The sequence below is a fragment of the Melospiza melodia genome, chromosome 26, assembly GCF_035770615.1.
Source record: "Melospiza melodia melodia isolate bMelMel2 chromosome 26, bMelMel2.pri, whole genome shotgun sequence".
In the NCBI taxonomy this organism is placed as follows: Eukaryota; Metazoa; Chordata; class Aves; order Passeriformes; family Passerellidae; genus Melospiza; species Melospiza melodia.
Window position 1 is genome coordinate 10,297,533 of NC_086219.1, and position 17,203 is coordinate 10,314,735.

Here is a 17,203-nt window from a genome sequence, read left to right on the forward strand (position 1 = left end):
CTACCTAACCCCAACCTGATGACGAGAATGGCAAATCAGCAAGGAATTAGGCATGTCCCCAAGGAAATAGCTGTGGAAGCAGGCATGTTGTGGTACTTTTGTGCACTTCTTGGGTAGTCCTTCGCAGCTGCTGTGTTCTTGGAACTCAGGGCTTTCAGGTTAAAAGAACCGTAACCCTAGGCCTAACTCAAACCTCAACGCTAGGAAGGAAAATCAGCCTATGGTTGGGGATGGTCTCATGGAAATAGCAGTGGAGGCAGCCAAGTTGTGTCACTTTTGCACTCCCGTTGTGATGCCTTGAACAGCTGCAGTGTGCCTGGAGCACAGGGCTTCCTGGTTTTAAATGTCGTAGGCCTAAGCCTAACAGTAACCCTAGGAAGGTAAATCAGCCGGGTATGAGGGTTCTTCCAAATGAAAAAGCTGTGAAAGCAGCCATGTTGTGGCACTTCTGCGCTCCCTTTGGGATGCCTTTGGCAGCTGCAGTAAGCCTGGAACTCAGGGCTTCCTGGTTCAAAAAATCCTAGCCCTAGGCTGCAGCCTAACCCTAACCCTAGGCAGATAAATCAGCCAAGGTATAGGGATGGTGCAAAGGAAAAAGCTGTGAAAGCAGCCATGTTGTGGCACTTTTGCACTCCCTTTTGGATGCCTTTCACAGCTCCAATATGCCTGGAGGTCTGGGCTTCCTGATTTTAAAAATCCTAGCACAAGGCCTACCTAACCCCAACCTGATGACGAGAATGGCAAATCAGCCAGGAATTAGGCATGTCCCCAAGGAAATCGCTGTGGAGGCAGGCATGTTGTGGTACTTTTGTGCTCTTCTTGGGTAGTCCTTCGCAGCTGCTGTGTTCTTGGAACTCAGGGCTTTCAGGTTAAAAGAACCGTAACCCTAGGCCTAACTCAAACCTCAACGCTAGGAAGGAAAATCAGCCTATGGTTGGGGATGGTCTCATGGAAATAGCAGTGGAGGCAGCCAAGTTGTGTCACTTTTGCCCTCCCTTTCGGATGCCTTGAACAGCTGCAGTGTGCCTGGAGCACAGGGCTTCCTGGTTTTAAAAGTCCTAGGCCTAAGCCTAACAGTAACCCTAGGAAGGTAAATCAGCCGGGTATGAGAGTTCTTCCAAAGGAAAAAGCTGTGAAAGCAGCCATGTTGTGGCATTTCTGAGCTCCCTTTCGGATGCCTTTGGCAGCTGCAGGAAGCCTGGAACTCAGGGCTTCCTGGTTCAAAAAATCCTAGCCCTAGGCTGAACCCTAACCCTAACCCTAGGCAGATAAATCAGCCTAGGTATAGGGATGGTGCCAAGGAAAAAGCTGTGAAAGCAGCCATGTGGTGGCACTTTTGCACTCCCTTTTGGATGCCTTTCACAGCTCCAGTGTGCCTGGAGGTCTGGGCTTCCTGATTTTAAAGCCCTAGGCCTAAGCGTAGCACTAACCCTGGGAAGGTAATTCAGCCGGGTATTAGGGTTCTTCCTAAGGAAAAAGCTGTGAAAGCAGCCATGTTGTGGCACTTCTGCGCTCCCTTTGGGATGCCTTTGGCAGCTGCAGTAAGCCTGGAACTCAGGGCTTCCTGGTTCAAAAAATCCTAGCCCAAGGCTGAAGCCTAACCCTAACCCTAGGCAGATAAATCAGCCAAGGTATAGGGATGGTGCAAAGGAAAAAGCTGTGAAAGCAGCCATGTTGTGGCACTTTTGCACTCCCTTTTGGATGCCTTTCACAGCTCCAATGTGCCTGGAGGTCTGGGCTTCCTGATTTTAAAAATCCTAGCACAAGGCCTACCTAACCCCAACCTGATGACGAGAATGGCAAATCAGCCAGGAATTAGGCATGTCCCCAAGGAAATAGCTGTGGAAGCAGGCATGTTGTGGTACTTTTGTGCACTTCTTGGGTAGTCCTTCGCAGCTGCTGTGTTCTTGGAACTCAGGGCTTTCAGGTTAAAAGAACCGTAACCCTAGGCCTAACTCAAACCTCAACGCTAGGAAGGAAAATCAGCCTATGGTTGGGGATGGTCTCATGGAAATAGCAGTGGAGGCAGCCAAGTTGTGTCACTTTTGCCCTCTCTTTCGGATGCCTTGAACAGCTGCAGTGTGCCTGGAGCACAGGGCTTCCTGGTTTTAAATGTCCTAGGCCTAAGCCTAACAGTAACCCTAGGAAGGTAAATCAGCCGGGTATGAGGGTTCTTCCAAATGAAAAAGCTGTGAAAGCAGCCATGTTGTGGCATTTCTGAGCTCCCTTTGGGATGCCTTTGGCAGCTGCAGTAAGCCTGGAACTCAGGGCTTCCTGGTTCAAAAAATCCTAGCCCTAGGCTGAACCCTAACCCTAACCCTAGGCAGATAAATCAGCCTAGGTATAGGGATGGTGCCAAGGAAAAAGCTGTGAAAGCAGCCATGTGGTGGCACTTCTGCACTCCCTTTTGGATGCCTTTCACAGCTCCAGTGTGCCTGGAGGTCTGGGCTTCCTGATTTTAAAAATCCTAGCACAAGGCCTACCTAACCCCAACCCGATGACGAGAAAGGCAAATCAGCCAGGAATTAGGGATGTCCCCAAGGAAATAGCTGTGGAGGCAGGCATGTTGTGGTACTTTTGTGCTCTTCTTGGGTAGTCCTTCGCAGCTGCTGTGTTCTTGGAACTCAGGGCTTTCAGGTTAAAAGAACACTAACCCTAGGCCTAACTCAAACCTCAACGCTAGGAAGGAAAATCAGCCTATGGTTGGGGATGGTCTCATGGAAATAGCAGTGGAGGCAGCCAAGTTGTGTCACTTTTGCGCTCCTGTTGTGATGCCTTGAACAGCTGCAGTGTTCCTGGAGCACAGGGCTTCCTGGTTTTAAATGTCCTAGGCCTAAGCCTAACAGTAACCCTAGGAAGGTAAATCAGGCGGGTATGAGGGTTCTTCCTAAGGAAAAAGCAGTGAAAGCAGCCATGTTGTGGCACTTCTGCGCTCCCTTTGGGATGCCTTTGGCAGCTGCAGTAAGCCTGGAACTCAGGGCTTCCTGCTTCAAAAAATCCTAGCCCTAGGCTGAACCCTAACCCTAACCCTAGGCAGATAAATCAGCCTAGGTATAGGGATGGTGCAGAGGAAAAAGCTGTGAAAGCAGCCATGTGGTGGCACTTTTGCACTCCCTTTTGGATGCCTTTCACAGCTCCAGTGTGCCTGGAGGTCTGGGCTTCCTGATTTTAAAAATCCTAGCACAAGGCCTACCTAACCCCAACCCGATGATGAGAAAGGCAAATCAGCCAGGAATTAGGGATGTCCCCAAGGAAATAGCTGTGGAGGCAGGCATGTTGTGGTACTTTTGTGCTCTTCTTGGGTAGTCCTTCGCAGCTGCTGTGTTCTTGGAACTCAGGGCTTTCAGGTTAAAAGAACACTAACCCTAGGCCTAACTCAAACCTCAACGCTAGGAAGGAAAATCAGCCTATGTTTGGGGATGGTCTCATGGAAATAGCAGTGGAGGCAGCCAAGTTGTGTCACTTTTGCCCTCCCTTTCGGATGCCTTGAACAGCTGCAGTGTGCCTGGAGCACAGGGCTTCCTGGTTTTAAAAGTCCTAGGCCTAAGCCTAATAGTAACCCTACGAAGGTAAATCAGCCGGGTATTAGGGTTCTTCCTAAGGACAAAGCTGTGAAAGCAGCCATGTTGTGGCATTTTTGAGCTCCATTTGGGATGCCTTTGGCAGCTGCAGTAAGCCTGGAACTCAGGGCTTCCTGGTTCAAAAAATCCTAGCCCTAGGCTGAACCCTAACCCTAACCCTAGGCAGATAAATCAGCCTAGGTATAAGGATGGTGCAGAGGAAAAAGCTGTGAAAGCAGCCATGTTGTGGCACTTTTGCACTCCCTTTTGGATGCCTTTCACAGCTGCAGTGTGCCTGGAGGTCTGGGCTTCCTGATTTTTAAAATCCTAGCCCAAGGCCTACCTAACCCCAACCCAACGACGAGAAAGGCAAATCAGCCAGGAATTAGGGACGTCCCCAAGGAAATAGCTGTGAAGGCAGGCATGTGGTGGTACTTTTGTGCACTTCTTGGGTAGTCCTTGGCAGCTGCTGTGTTCTTGGAACTCAGGGCTTTCTGGTTAAAAGAACCCTAACCCTAGGCCTAACTCAAACCTCAACGCTAGGAAGGAAAATCAACCTAAGGTTGGGGATGGTCTCATGGAAATAGCCGTGGAGGCAGCCAAGTTGTGTCACTTTTGCGCTGCCCTTGGGATGCCTTGAACAGCTGCAGTGTGCCTGGAGCACAGGGCTTCCTGGTTTTAAAAGTCCTAGGCCTAAGCCTAACAGTAACCCTAGGCAGGTAAATCAGCCGAGTATTAGGGTCCTTCCTAAGGAAAAAGCTGTGAAAGCAGCCATGTTGTGGCACTTGTGCGCTCCCTTTGGGATGCCTTTGGCAGCTGCAGTAAGCCTGGAACTCAGGGCTTCCTGGTTCAAAAAATCCTAGCCCTAGGCTGAACCCTAACCCTAACCCTAGGCAGATAAATCAGCCTATGTATAGGGATGGTGCCAAGGAAAAAGCTGTGAAAGCAGCCATGTTGTGGCACTTTTGCACTCCCTTTTGGATGCCTTTCACAGCTCCAGTGTGCCTGGAGGTCTGGGCTTCCTGATTTTAAAAATCCTAGCACAAGGCCTACCTAACCCCAACCTGACGACGAGACAGGCAAATCAGCCAGGATTTAGGGATGTCCCCAAGGAAATCGCTGTGGAGGCAGGCATGTTGTGGTACTTTTGTGCTCTTCTTGGGTATACTTTCGCAGCTGCTGTGTTCTTGGAACTCAGGGCTTTCAGGTTAAAAGAACACTAACCCTAGGCCTAACTCAAACCTCAACGCTAGGAAGGAAAATCAGCCTATGGTTGGGGATGGTCTCATGGAAATAGCAGTGGAGGCAGTCAAGTTGTGTCACTTTTGCCCTCCCTTTGGGATGCCTTGAACAGCTGCAGTGTGCCTGGAGCACAGGGCTTCCTGGTTTTAAAAGTCCTAGGCCCAAGCCTAATAGTAACCCTACGAAGGTAAACCAGCCGGGTATGAGGGTTCTTCCTAAGGAAAAAGCTGTGAAAGCAGCCATGTTGTGGCACTTTTGCACTCCCTTTTGGATGCCTTTCACAGCTCCCGTGTGCCTGGAGGTCTGGGCTTCCTGATTTTTAAAATCCTAGCCCAAGGCCTACCTAACCCCAACCCAACGACGAGAAAGGCAAATCAGCCAGGAATTAGGGACGTCCCCAAGGAAATAGCTGTGAAGGCAGGCATGTGGTGGTACTTTTGTGCACTTCTTGGGTAGTCCTTGGCAGCTGCTGTGTTCTTGGAACTCAGGGCTTTCTGGTTAAAAGAACCCTAACCCTAGGCCTAACTCAAACCTCAACGCTAGGAAGGAAAACCAGCTTAAGGTTGGGGATGGTCTCATGGAAATAGCTGTGGAGGCAGCCAAGTTGTGTCACTTTTGCGCTGCCCTTGGGATGCCTTGAACAGCTGCAGTGTGCCTGGAGCACAGGGCTTCCTGGTTTGAAAAGTCCTAGGCCTAAGCCTAACAGTAACCCTAGGCAGGTAAATCAGCCGAGTATTAGGGTTCTTCCTAAGGAAAAAGCTGTGAAAGCAGCCATGTTGTGGCACTTCTGCGCTCCCTTTGGGATGCCTTTGGCAGCTGCAGTAAGCCTGGAACTCAGGGCTTCCTGGTTCAAAAAATCCTAGCCCTAGGCTGAACCCTAACCCTAACCCTAGGCAGATAAATCAGCCTATGTATAGGGATGGTGCCAAGGAAAAAGCTGTGAAAGCAGGCATGTTGTGGCACTTTTGCACTCCCTTTTGGATGCCTTTCACAGCTCCAGTGTGCCTGGAGGTCTGGGCTTCCTGATTTTAAAAATCCTAGCACAAGGCCTACCTAACCCCAACCCGACGACGAGAAAGGCAAATCAGCCAGGAATTAGGGATGTCCCCAAGGAAATCGCTGTGGAGGCAGGCATGTTGTGGTACTTTTGTGCACTTCTTGGGTATACTTTCACAGCTGCTGTGTTCTTGGAACTCAGGGCTTTCTGGTTAAAAGGACCGTAACCCTAGGCCTAACTCAAATCTCAACGCTAGGAAGGAATATCAGCTTATATTTGGGGATGGTCTCATGGAAATAGCAGTGGAGGCAGCCAAGTTGTGTCACTTTTGCACTCCCGTTGTGATGCCTTGAACAGCTGCAGTGTGCCTGGAGCACAGGGCTTCCTGGTTTTAAATGTCCTAGGCCTAAGCCTAACAGTAACCCTAGGAAGGTAAATCAGCCGGGTATGAGGGTTCTTCCTAAGGAAAAAGCAGTGAAAGCAGCCATGTTGTGGCACTTCTGCGCTCCCTTTGGGATGCCTTTGGCAGCTGCAGTAAGCCTGGAACTCAGGGCTTCCTGCTTCAAAAAATCCTAGCCCTAGGCTGAACCCTAACCCTAACCCTAGGCAGATAAATCAGCCTAGGTATAAGGATGGTGCAGAGGAAAAAGCTGTGAAAGCAGCCATGTTGTAGCACTTTTGCACTCCCATTTGGATGCCTTTCACAGCTCCAGTGTGCCTGGAGGTCTGGGCTTCCTGATTTTAAAAATCCTAGCACAAGGCCTACCTAACCCCAACCTGACGACGAGACAGGCAAATCAGCCAGGAATTTGGGATGTCCCCAAGGAAATAGCTGTGGAGGCAGGCATGTGGTGGTACTTTTGTGCTCTTCTTGGGTATACTTTCGCAGCTGCTCTGTTCTTGGAACTCAGGGCTTTCTGGTTAAAAGAACACTAACCCTAGGCCTAACTCAAACCTCAACGCTAGGAAGGAAAATCAGCCTATGTTTGGGGATGGTCTCATGGAAATAGCCGTGGAGGCAGCCAAGTTGTGTCACTTTTGCGCTGCCCTTGGGATGCCTTGAACAGCTGCAGTGTGCCTGGAGCACAGGGCTTCCTGGTTTTAAATGTCCTAGGCCTAAGCCTAACAGTAACCCTAGGAAGGTAAATCAGCCGGGTATGAGGGTTCTTCCTAAGGAAAAAGCTGTGAAAGCAGCCATGTTGTGGCACTTCTGCGCTCCCTTTGGGATGCCTTTGGCAGCTGCAGTAAGCCTGGAACTCAGGGCTTCCTGGTTCAAAAAATCCTAGCCCTAGGCTGAAGCCTAACACTAACCCTAGGCAAATAAATCAGCCTAGGTATAGGGATGGTGCCAAGGAAAAAGCTGTGAAAGCAGCCATGTTGTGGCACTTTTGCACTCCCTTTTGGATGCCTTTCACATCTCCAGTGTGCCTGGAGGTCTGGGCTTCCTGATTTTAAAAGTCCTAGGCCTAAGCCTAATAGTAACCCTACGAAGGTAAATCAGCCGGTTATTAGGGTTCTTCCTAAGGACAAAGCTGTGAAAGCAGCCATGTTGTGGCATTTTTGAGCTCCATTTGGGATGCCTTTGGCAGCTGCAGTAAGCCTGGAACTCAGGGCTTCCTGGTTCAAAAAATCCTAGCCCTAGGCTGAACCCTAACCCTAACCCTAGGCAGATAAATCAGCCTAGGTATAAGGATGGTGCAGAGGAAAAAGCTGTGAAAGCAGCCATGTTGTAGCACTTTTGCACTCCCTTTTGGATGCCTTTCACATCTCCAGTGTGCCTGGAGGTCTGGGCTTCCTGGTTTTAAAAGTCCTAGGCCTAAGCCTAATAGTAACCCTACGAAGGTAAATCAGCCGGGTATTAGGGTTCTTCCTAAGGACAAAGCTGTGAAAGCAGCCATGTTGTGGCATTTTTGAGCTCCATTTGGGATGCCTTTGGCAGCTGCAGTAAGCCTGGAACTCAGGGCTTCCTGGTTCAAAAAATCCTAGCCCTAGGCTGAACCCTAAGCCTAACACTAGGCAGATAAATCAGCCACTATATAGGGATGGTGCCAAGGAAAAAGCTGTGAAAGCAGCCATGTTGTGGCACTTTTGCACTCCCTTTTGGATGCCTTTCACAGCTCCAGTGTGCCTGGAGGTCTTGGCTTCCTGATTTTAAAAATCCTAGCACAAGGCCTACCTAACCCCAACCTGACGACGAGAAAGGCAAATCAGCCAGGAATTAGGGATGTCCCCAAGGAAATTGCTGTGGAGGCAGGCATGTTGTGGTACTTTTGTGCACTTCTTGGGTATACTTTCACAGCTGCTGTGTTCTTGGAACTCAGGGCTTTGTGGTTAAAAGAACACTAACCCTAGGCCTAACTCAAATCTCAACTCTAGGAAGGAATATCAGCCTATGTTTGGGGATGGTCTCATGGAAATAGCAGTGGAGGCAGCCAAGTTGTGTCACTTTTGCCCTCCCTTTCGGATGCCTTGAACAGCTGCAGTGTGCCTGGAGCACAGGGCTTCCTGGTTTTAAAAGTCCTAGGCCTAAGCCTAATAGTAACCCTACGAAGGTAAATCAGCCGGGTATTAGGGTTCTTCCTAAGGACAAAGCTGTGAAAGCAGCCATGCTGTGGCAATTTTTGAGCTCCATTTGGGATGCCTTTGGCAGCTGCAGTAAGCCTGGAACTCAGGGCTTCCTGGTTCAAAAAATCCTAGCCCTAGGCTGAACCCTAACCCTAACCCTAGGCAGATAAATCAGCCTAGGTATAAGGATGGTGCAGAGGAAAAAGCTGTGAAAGCAGCCATGTTGTGGCACTTTTGCACTCCCTTTTGGATGCCTTTCACAGCTGCAGTGTGCCTGGAGGTCTGGGCTTCCTGATTTTTAAAATCCTAGCCCAAGGCCTACCTAACCCCAACCCAACGACGAGAAAGGCAAATCAGCCAGGAATTAGGGACGTCCCCAAGGAAATAGCTGTGAAGGCAGGCATGTGGTGGTACTTTTGTGCACTTCTTGGGTAGTCCTTGGCAGCTGCTGTGTTCTTGGAACTCAGGGCTTTCTGGTTAAAAGAACCCTAACCCTAGGCCTAACTCAAACCTCAACGCTAGGAAGGAAAATCAACCTAAGGTTGGGGATGGTCTCATGGAAATAGCCGTGGAGGCAGCCAAGTTGTGTCACTTTTGCGCTGCCCTTGGGATGCCTTGAACAGCTGCAGTGTGCCTGGAGCACAGGGCTTCCTGGTTTTAAAAGTCCTAGGCCTAAGCCTAACAGTAACCCTAGGCAGGTAAATCAGCCGAGTATTAGGGTCCTTCCTAAGGAAAAAGCTGTGAAAGCAGCCATGTTGTGGCACTTGTGCGCTCCCTTTGGGATGCCTTTGGCAGCTGCAGTAAGCCTGGAACTCAGGGCTTCCTGGTTCAAAAAATCCTAGCCCTAGGCTGAACCCTAACCCTAACCCTAGGCAGATAAATCAGCCTATGTATAGGGATGGTGCCAAGGAAAAAGCTGTGAAAGCAGCCATGTTGTGGCACTTTTGCACTCCCTTTTGGATGCCTTTCACAGCTCCAGTGTGCCTGGAGGTCTGGGCTTCCTGATTTTAAAAATCCTAGCACAAGGCCTACCTAACCCCAACCTGACGACGAGACAGGCAAATCAGCAAGGATTTAGGGATGTCCCCAAGGAAATCGCTGTGGAGGCAGGCATGTTGTGGTACTTTTGTGCTCTTCTTGGGTATACTTTCGCAGCTGCTGTGTTCTTGGAACTCAGGGCTTTCAGGTTAAAAGAACACTAACCCTAGGCCTAACTCAAACCTCAACGCTAGGAAGGAAAATCAGCCTATGGTTGGGGATGGTCTCATGGAAATAGCAGTGGAGGCAGTCAAGTTGTGTCACTTTTGCCCTCCCTTTGGGATGCCTTGAACAGCTGCAGTGTGCCTGGAGCACAGGGCTTCCTGGTTTTAAAAGTCCTAGGCCCAAGCCTAATAGTAACCCTACGAAGGTAAACCAGCCGGGTATGAGGGTTCTTCCTAAGGAAAAAGCTGTGAAAGCAGCCATGTTGTGGCACTTTTGCACTCCCTTTTGGATGCCTTTCACAGCTCCCGTGTGCCTGGAGGTCTGGGCTTCCTGATTTTTAAAATCCTAGCCCAAGGCCTACCTAACCCCAACCCAACGACGAGAAAGGCAAATCAGCCAGGAATTAGGGACGTCCCCAAGGAAATAGCTGTGAAGGCAGGCATGTGGTGGTACTTTTGTGCACTTCTTGGGTAGTCCTTGGCAGCTGCTGTGTTCTTGGAACTCAGGGCTTTCTGGTTAAAAGAACCCTAACCCTAGGCCTAACTCAAACCTCAACGCTAGGAAGGAAAACCAGCTTAAGGTTGGGGATGGTCTCATGGAAATAGCTGTGGAGGCAGCCAAGTTGTGTCACTTTTGCGCTGCCCTTGGGATGCCTTGAACAGCTGCAGTGTGCCTGGAGCACAGGGCTTCCTGGTTTGAAAAGTCCTAGGCCTAAGCCTAACAGTAACCCTAGGCAGGTAAATCAGCCGAGTATTAGGGTTCTTCCTAAGGAAAAAGCTGTGAAAGCAGCCATGTTGTGGCACTTCTGCGCTCCCTTTGGGATGCCTTTGGCAGCTGCAGTAAGCCTGGAACTCAGGGCTTCCTGGTTCAAAAAATCCTAGCCCTAGGCTGAACCCTAACCCTAACCCTAGGCAGATAAATCAGCCTATGTATAGGGATGGTGCCAAGGAAAAAGCTGTGAAAGCAGGCATGTTGTGGCACTTTTGCACTCCCTTTTGGATGCCTTTCACAGCTCCAGTGTGCCTGGAGGTCTGGGCTTCCTGATTTTAAAAATCCTAGCACAAGGCCTACCTAACCCCAACCCGACGACGAGAAAGGCAAATCAGCCAGGAATTAGGGATGTCCCCAAGGAAATCGCTGTGGAGGCAGGCATGTTGTGGTACTTTTGTGCACTTCTTGGGTATACTTTCACAGCTGCTGTGTTCTTGGAACTCAGGGCTTTCTGGTTAAAAGGACCGTAACCCTAGGCCTAACTCAAATCTCAACGCTAGGAAGGAATATCAGCTTATATTTGGGGATGGTCTCATGGAAATAGCAGTGGAGGCAGCCAAGTTGTGTCACTTTTGCACTCCCGTTGTGATGCCTTGAACAGCTGCAGTGTGCCTGGAGCACAGGGCTTCCTGGTTTTAAATGTCCTAGGCCTAAGCCTAACAGTAACCCTAGGAAGGTAAATCAGCCGGGTATGAGGGTTCTTCCTAAGGAAAAAGCAGTGAAAGCAGCCATGTTGTGGCACTTCTGCGCTCCCTTTGGGATGCCTTTGGCAGCTGCAGTAAGCCTGGAACTCAGGGCTTCCTGCTTCAAAAAATCCTAGCCCTAGGCTGAACCCTAACCCTAACCCTAGGCAGATAAATCAGCCTAGGTATAAGGATGGTGCAGAGGAAAAAGCTGTGAAAGCAGCCATGTTGTAGCACTTTTGCACTCCCATTTGGATGCCTTTCACAGCTCCAGTGTGCCTGGAGGTCTGGGCTTCCTGATTTTAAAAATCCTAGCACAAGGCCTACCTAACCCCAACCTGACGACGAGACAGGCAAATCAGCCAGGAATTTGGGATGTCCCCAAGGAAATAGCTGTGGAGGCAGGCATGTGGTGGTACTTTTGTGCTCTTCTTGGGTATACTTTCGCAGCTGCTCTGTTCTTGGAACTCAGGGCTTTCTGGTTAAAAGAACACTAACCCTAGGCCTAACTCAAACCTCAACGCTAGGAAGGAAAATCAGCCTATGTTTGGGGATGGTCTCATGGAAATAGCCGTGGAGGCAGCCAAGTTGTGTCACTTTTGCGCTGCCCTTGGGATGCCTTGAACAGCTGCAGTGTGCCTGGAGCACAGGGCTTCCTGGTTTTAAATGTCCTAGGCCTAAGCCTAACAGTAACCCTAGGAAGGTAAATCAGCCGGGTATGAGGGTTCTTCCTAAGGAAAAAGCTGTGAAAGCAGCCATGTTGTGGCACTTCTGCGCTCCCTTTGGGATGCCTTTGGCAGCTGCAGTAAGCCTGGAACTCAGGGCTTCCTGGTTCAAAAAATCCTAGCCTTAGGCTGAAGCCTAACACTAACCCTAGGCAAATAAATCAGCCTAGGTATAGGGATGGTGCCAAGGAAAAAGCTGTGAAAGCAGCCATGTTGTGGCACTTTTGCACTCCCTTTTGGATGCCTTTCACATCTCCAGTGTGCCTGGAGGTCTGGGCTTCCTGATTTTAAAAGTCCTAGGCCTAAGCCTAATAGTAACCCTACGAAGGTAAATCAGCCGGTTATTAGGGTTCTTCCTAAGGACAAAGCTGTGAAAGCAGCCATGTTGTGGCATTTTTGAGCTCCATTTGGGATGCCTTTGGCAGCTGCAGTAAGCCTGGAACTCAGGGCTTCCTGGTTCAAAAAATCCTAGCCCTAGGCTGAACCCTAACCCTAACCCTAGGCAGATAAATCAGCCTAGGTATAAGGATGGTGCAGAGGAAAAAGCTGTGAAAGCAGCCATGTTGTAGCACTTTTGCACTCCCTTTTGGATGCCTTTCACATCTCCAGTGTGCCTGGAGGTCTGGGCTTCCTGGTTTTAAAAGTCCTAGGCCTAAGCCTAATAGTAACCCTACGAAGGTAAATCAGCCGGGTATTAGGGTTCTTCCTAAGGACAAAGCTGTGAAAGCAGCCATGTTGTGGCATTTTTGAGCTCCATTTGGGATGCCTTTGGCAGCTGCAGTAAGCCTGGAACTCAGGGCTTCCTGGTTCAAAAAATCCTAGCCCTAGGCTGAACCCTAAGCCTAACACTAGGCAGATAAATCAGCCACTATATAGGGATGGTGCCAAGGAAAAAGCTGTGAAAGCAGCCATGTTGTGGCACTTTTGCACTCCCTTTTGGATGCCTTTCACAGCTCCAGTGTGCCTGGAGGTCTTGGCTTCCTGATTTTAAAAATCCTAGCACAAGGCCTACCTAACCCCAACCTGACGACGAGAAAGGCAAATCAGCCAGGAATTAGGGATGTCCCCAAGGAAATTGCTGTGGAGGCAGGCATGTTGTGGTACTTTTGTGCACTTCTTGGGTATACTTTCACAGCTGCTGTGTTCTTGGAACTCAGGGCTTTGTGGTTAAAAGAACACTAACCCTAGGCCTAACTCAAATCTCAACTCTAGGAAGGAATATCAGCCTATGTTTGGGGATGGTCTCATGGAAATAGCAGTGGAGGCAGCCAAGTTGTGTCACTTTTGCCCTCCCTTTCGGATGCCTTGAACAGCTGCAGTGTGCCTGGAGCACAGGGCTTCCTGGTTTTAAAAGTCCTAGGCCTAAGCCTAACAGTAACCCTAGGAAGGTAAATCAGCCGGGTATTAGGGTTCTTCCTAAGGAAAAAGCTGTGAAAGCTGCCATTTTGTGGCACTTCTGTGCTCCCTTTGGGATGCCTTTGGCAGCTGCAGTAAGCCTGGAACTCAGGGCTTCCTGGTTCAAAAAATCCTAGCCCTAGGTTGAAGCCTAAACCTAACACTAGGCAGATAAATCAGCCTAGGTATAGGGATGGTGCAAAGGAAAAACTGTGAAAGCCGCCTTGTTGTGGCACTTTTGCACTCCCTTTTGGATGCCTTTCACAGCTCCAGTGTGCCTGGAGGTCTGGGCTTCCTGATTTTAAAAATCCTAGCACAAGGCCTACCTAACCCCAACCCGATGATGAGAAAGGCAAATCAGCCAGGAATTAGGGATGTCCCCAAGGAAATCGCTGTGGAGGCAGGCATGTTGTGGTACTTTTGTGCTCTTCTTGGGTAGTCCTTCGCAGCTGCTGTGTTCTTGGAACTCAGGGCTTTCAGGTTAAAAGAACACTAACCCTAGGCCTAACTCAAACCTCAACGCTAGGAAGGAAAATCAGCCTATGTTTGGGGATGGTCTCATGGAAATAGCAGTGGAGGCAGCCAAGTTGTGTCACTTTTGCCCTCCCTTTCGGATGCCTTGAACAGCTGCAGTGTTCCTGGAGCACAGGGCTTCCTGGTTTTAAAAGTCCTAGGCCTAAGCCTAACAGTAACCCTAGGAAGGTAAATCAGCCGGGTATGAGGGTTCTTCCTAAGGAAAAAGCTGTGAAAGCAGCCATGTTGTGGCATTTCTGAGCTGCCTTTCGGATGCCTTTGGCAGCTGCAGTAAGCCTGGAACTCAGGGCTTCCTGGTTCAAAAAATCCTAGCCCTAGGCTGAACCCTAACCCTAACCCTAGGCAGATAAATCAGCCTAGGTATAGGGATGGTGCAAAGGAAAAAGCTGTGAAAGCAGCCATGTTGTGGCACTTTTGCACTCCCTTTTGGATGCCTTTCACAGCTCCAATGTGCCTGGAGGTCTGGGCTTCCTTATTTTAAAAATCCTAGCACAAGGCCTACCTAACCCCAACCTGATGACGAGAATGGCAAATCAGCAAGGAATTAGGCATGTCCCCAAGGAAATAGCTGTGGAAGCAGGCATGTTGTGGTACTTTTGTGCACTTCTTGGGTAGTCCTTCGCAGCTGCTGTGTTCTTGGAACTCAGGGCTTTCAGGTTAAAAGAACCGTAACCCTAGGCCTAACTCAAACCTCAACGCTAGGAAGGAAAATCAGCCTATGGTTGGGGATGGTCTCATGGAAATAGCAGTGGAGGCAGCCAAGTTGTGTCACTTTTGCACTCCCGTTGTGATGCCTTGAACAGCTGCAGTGTGCCTGGAGCACAGGGCTTCCTGGTTTTAAATGTCGTAGGCCTAAGCCTAACAGTAACCCTAGGAAGGTAAATCAGCCGGGTATGAGGGTTCTTCCAAATGAAAAAGCTGTGAAAGCAGCCATGTTGTGGCACTTCTGCGCTCCCTTTGGGATGCCTTTGGCAGCTGCAGTAAGCCTGGAACTCAGGGCTTCCTGGTTCAAAAAATCCTAGCCCTAGGCTGCAGCCTAACCCTAACCCTAGGCAGATAAATCAGCCAAGGTATAGGGATGGCGCAAAGGAAAAAGCTGTGAAAGCAGCCATGTTGTGGCACTTTTGCACTCCCTTTTGGATGCCTTTCACAGCTCCAATATGCCTGGAGGTCTGGGCTTCCTGATTTTAAAAATCCTAGCACAAGGCCTACCTAACCCCAACCTGATGACGAGAATGGCAAATCAGCCAGGAATTAGGCATGTCCCCAAGGAAATCGCTGTGGAGGCAGGCATGTTGTGGTACTTTTGTGCTCTTCTTGGGTAGTCCTTCGCAGCTGCTGTGTTCTTGGAACTCAGGGCTTTCAGGTTAAAAGAACCGTAACCCTAGGCCTAACTCAAACCTCAACGCTAGGAAGGAAAATCAGCCTATGGTTGGGGATGGTCTCATGGAAATAGCAGTGGAGGCAGCCAAGTTGTGTCACTTTTGCCCTCCCTTTCGGATGCCTTGAACAGCTGCAGTGTGCCTGGAGCACAGGGCTTCCTGGTTTTAAAAGTCCTAGGCCTAAGCCTAACAGTAACCCTAGGAAGGTAAATCAGCCGGGTATGAGAGTTCTTCCAAAGGAAAAAGCTGTGAAAGCAGCCATGTTGTGGCATTTCTGAGCTCCCTTTCGGATGCCTTTGGCAGCTGCAGTAAGCCTGGAACTCAGGGCTTCCTGGTTCAAAAAATCCTAGCCCTAGGCTGAACCCTAACCCTAACCCTAGGCAGATAAATCAGCCTAGGTATAGGGATGGTGCCAAGGAAAAAGCTGTGAAAGCAGCCATGTGGTGGCACTTTTGCACTCCCTTTTGGATGCCTTTCACAGCTCCAGTGTGCCTGGAGGTCTGGGCTTCCTGATTTTAAAGCCCTAGGCCTAAGCGTAGCACTAACCCTGGGAAGGTAATTCAGCCGGGTATTAGGGTTCTTCCTAAGGAAAAAGCTGTGAAAGCAGCCATGTTGTGGCACTTCTGCGCTCCCTTTGGGATGCCTTTGGCAGCTGCAGTAAGCCTGGAACTCAGGGCTTCCTGGTTCAAAAAATCCTAGCCCAAGGCTGAAGCCTAACCCTAACCCTAGGCAGATAAATCAGCCAAGGTATAGGGATGGTGCAAAGGAAAAAGCTGTGAAAGCAGCCATGTTGTGGCACTTTTGCACTCCCTTTTGGATGCCTTTCACAGCTCCAATGTGCCTGGAGGTCTGGGCTTCCTGATTTTAAAAATCCTAGCACAAGGCCTACCTAACCCCAACCTGATGACGAGAATGGCAAATCAGCCAGGAATTAGGCATGTCCCCAAGGAAATAGCTGTGGAAGCAGGCATGTTGTGGTACTTTTGTGCACTTCTTGGGTAGTCCTTCGCAGCTGCTGTGTTCTTGGAACTCAGGGCTTTCAGGTTAAAAGAACCGTAACCCTAGGCCTAACTCAAACCTCAACGCTAGGAAGGAAAATCAGCCTATGGTTGGGGATGGTCTCATGGAAATAGCAGTGGAGGCAGCCAAGTTGTGTCACTTTTGCCCTCTCTTTCGGATGCCTTGAACAGCTGCAGTGTGCCTGGAGCACAGGGCTTCCTGGTTTTAAATGTCCTAGGCCTAAGCCTAACAGTAACCCTAGGAAGGTAAATCAGCCGGGTATGAGGGTTCTTCCAAATGAAAAAGCTGTGAAAGCAGCCATGTTGTGGCATTTCTGAGCTCCCTTTCGGATGCCTTTGGCAGCTGCAGTAAGCCTGGAACTCAGGGCTTCCTGGTTCAAAAAATCCTAGCCCTAGGCTGAACCCTAACCCTAACCCTAGGCAGATAAATCAGCCTAGGTATAGGGATGGTGCCAAGGAAAAAGCTGCGAAAGCAGCCATGTGGTGGCACTTCTGCACTCCCTTTTGGATGCCTTTCACAGCTCCAGTGTGCCTGGAGGTCTGGGCTTCCTGATTTTAAAATCCTAGCACAAGGCCTACCTAACCCCAACCCGATGACGAGAAAGGCAAATCAGCCAGGAATTAGGGATGTCCCCAAGGAAATAGCTGTGGAGGCAGGCATGTTGTGGTACTTTTGTGCTCTTCTTGGGTAGTCCTTCGCAGCTGCTGTGTTCTTGGAACTCAGGGCTTTCAGGTTAAAAGAACACTAACCCTAGGCCTAACTCAAACCTCAACGCTAGGAAGGAAAATCAGCCTATGGTTGGGGATGGTCTCATGGAAATAGCAGTGGAGGCAGCCAAGTTGTGTCACTTTTGCCCTCCCTTTCGGATGCCTTGAACAGCTGCAGTGTGCCTGGAGCACAGGGCTTCCTGGTTTTAAAAGTCCTAGGCCTAAGCCTAACAGTAACCCTAGGAAGGTAAATCAGCCGGGTATGAGGGTTCTTCCAAATGAAAAAGCTGTGAAAGCAGCCATGTTGTGGCATTTCTGAGCTCCCTTTCGGATGCCTTTGGCAGCTGCAGTAAGCCTGGAACTCAGGGCTTCCTGGTTCAAAAAATCCTAGCCCTAGGCTGAACCCTAACCCTAACCCT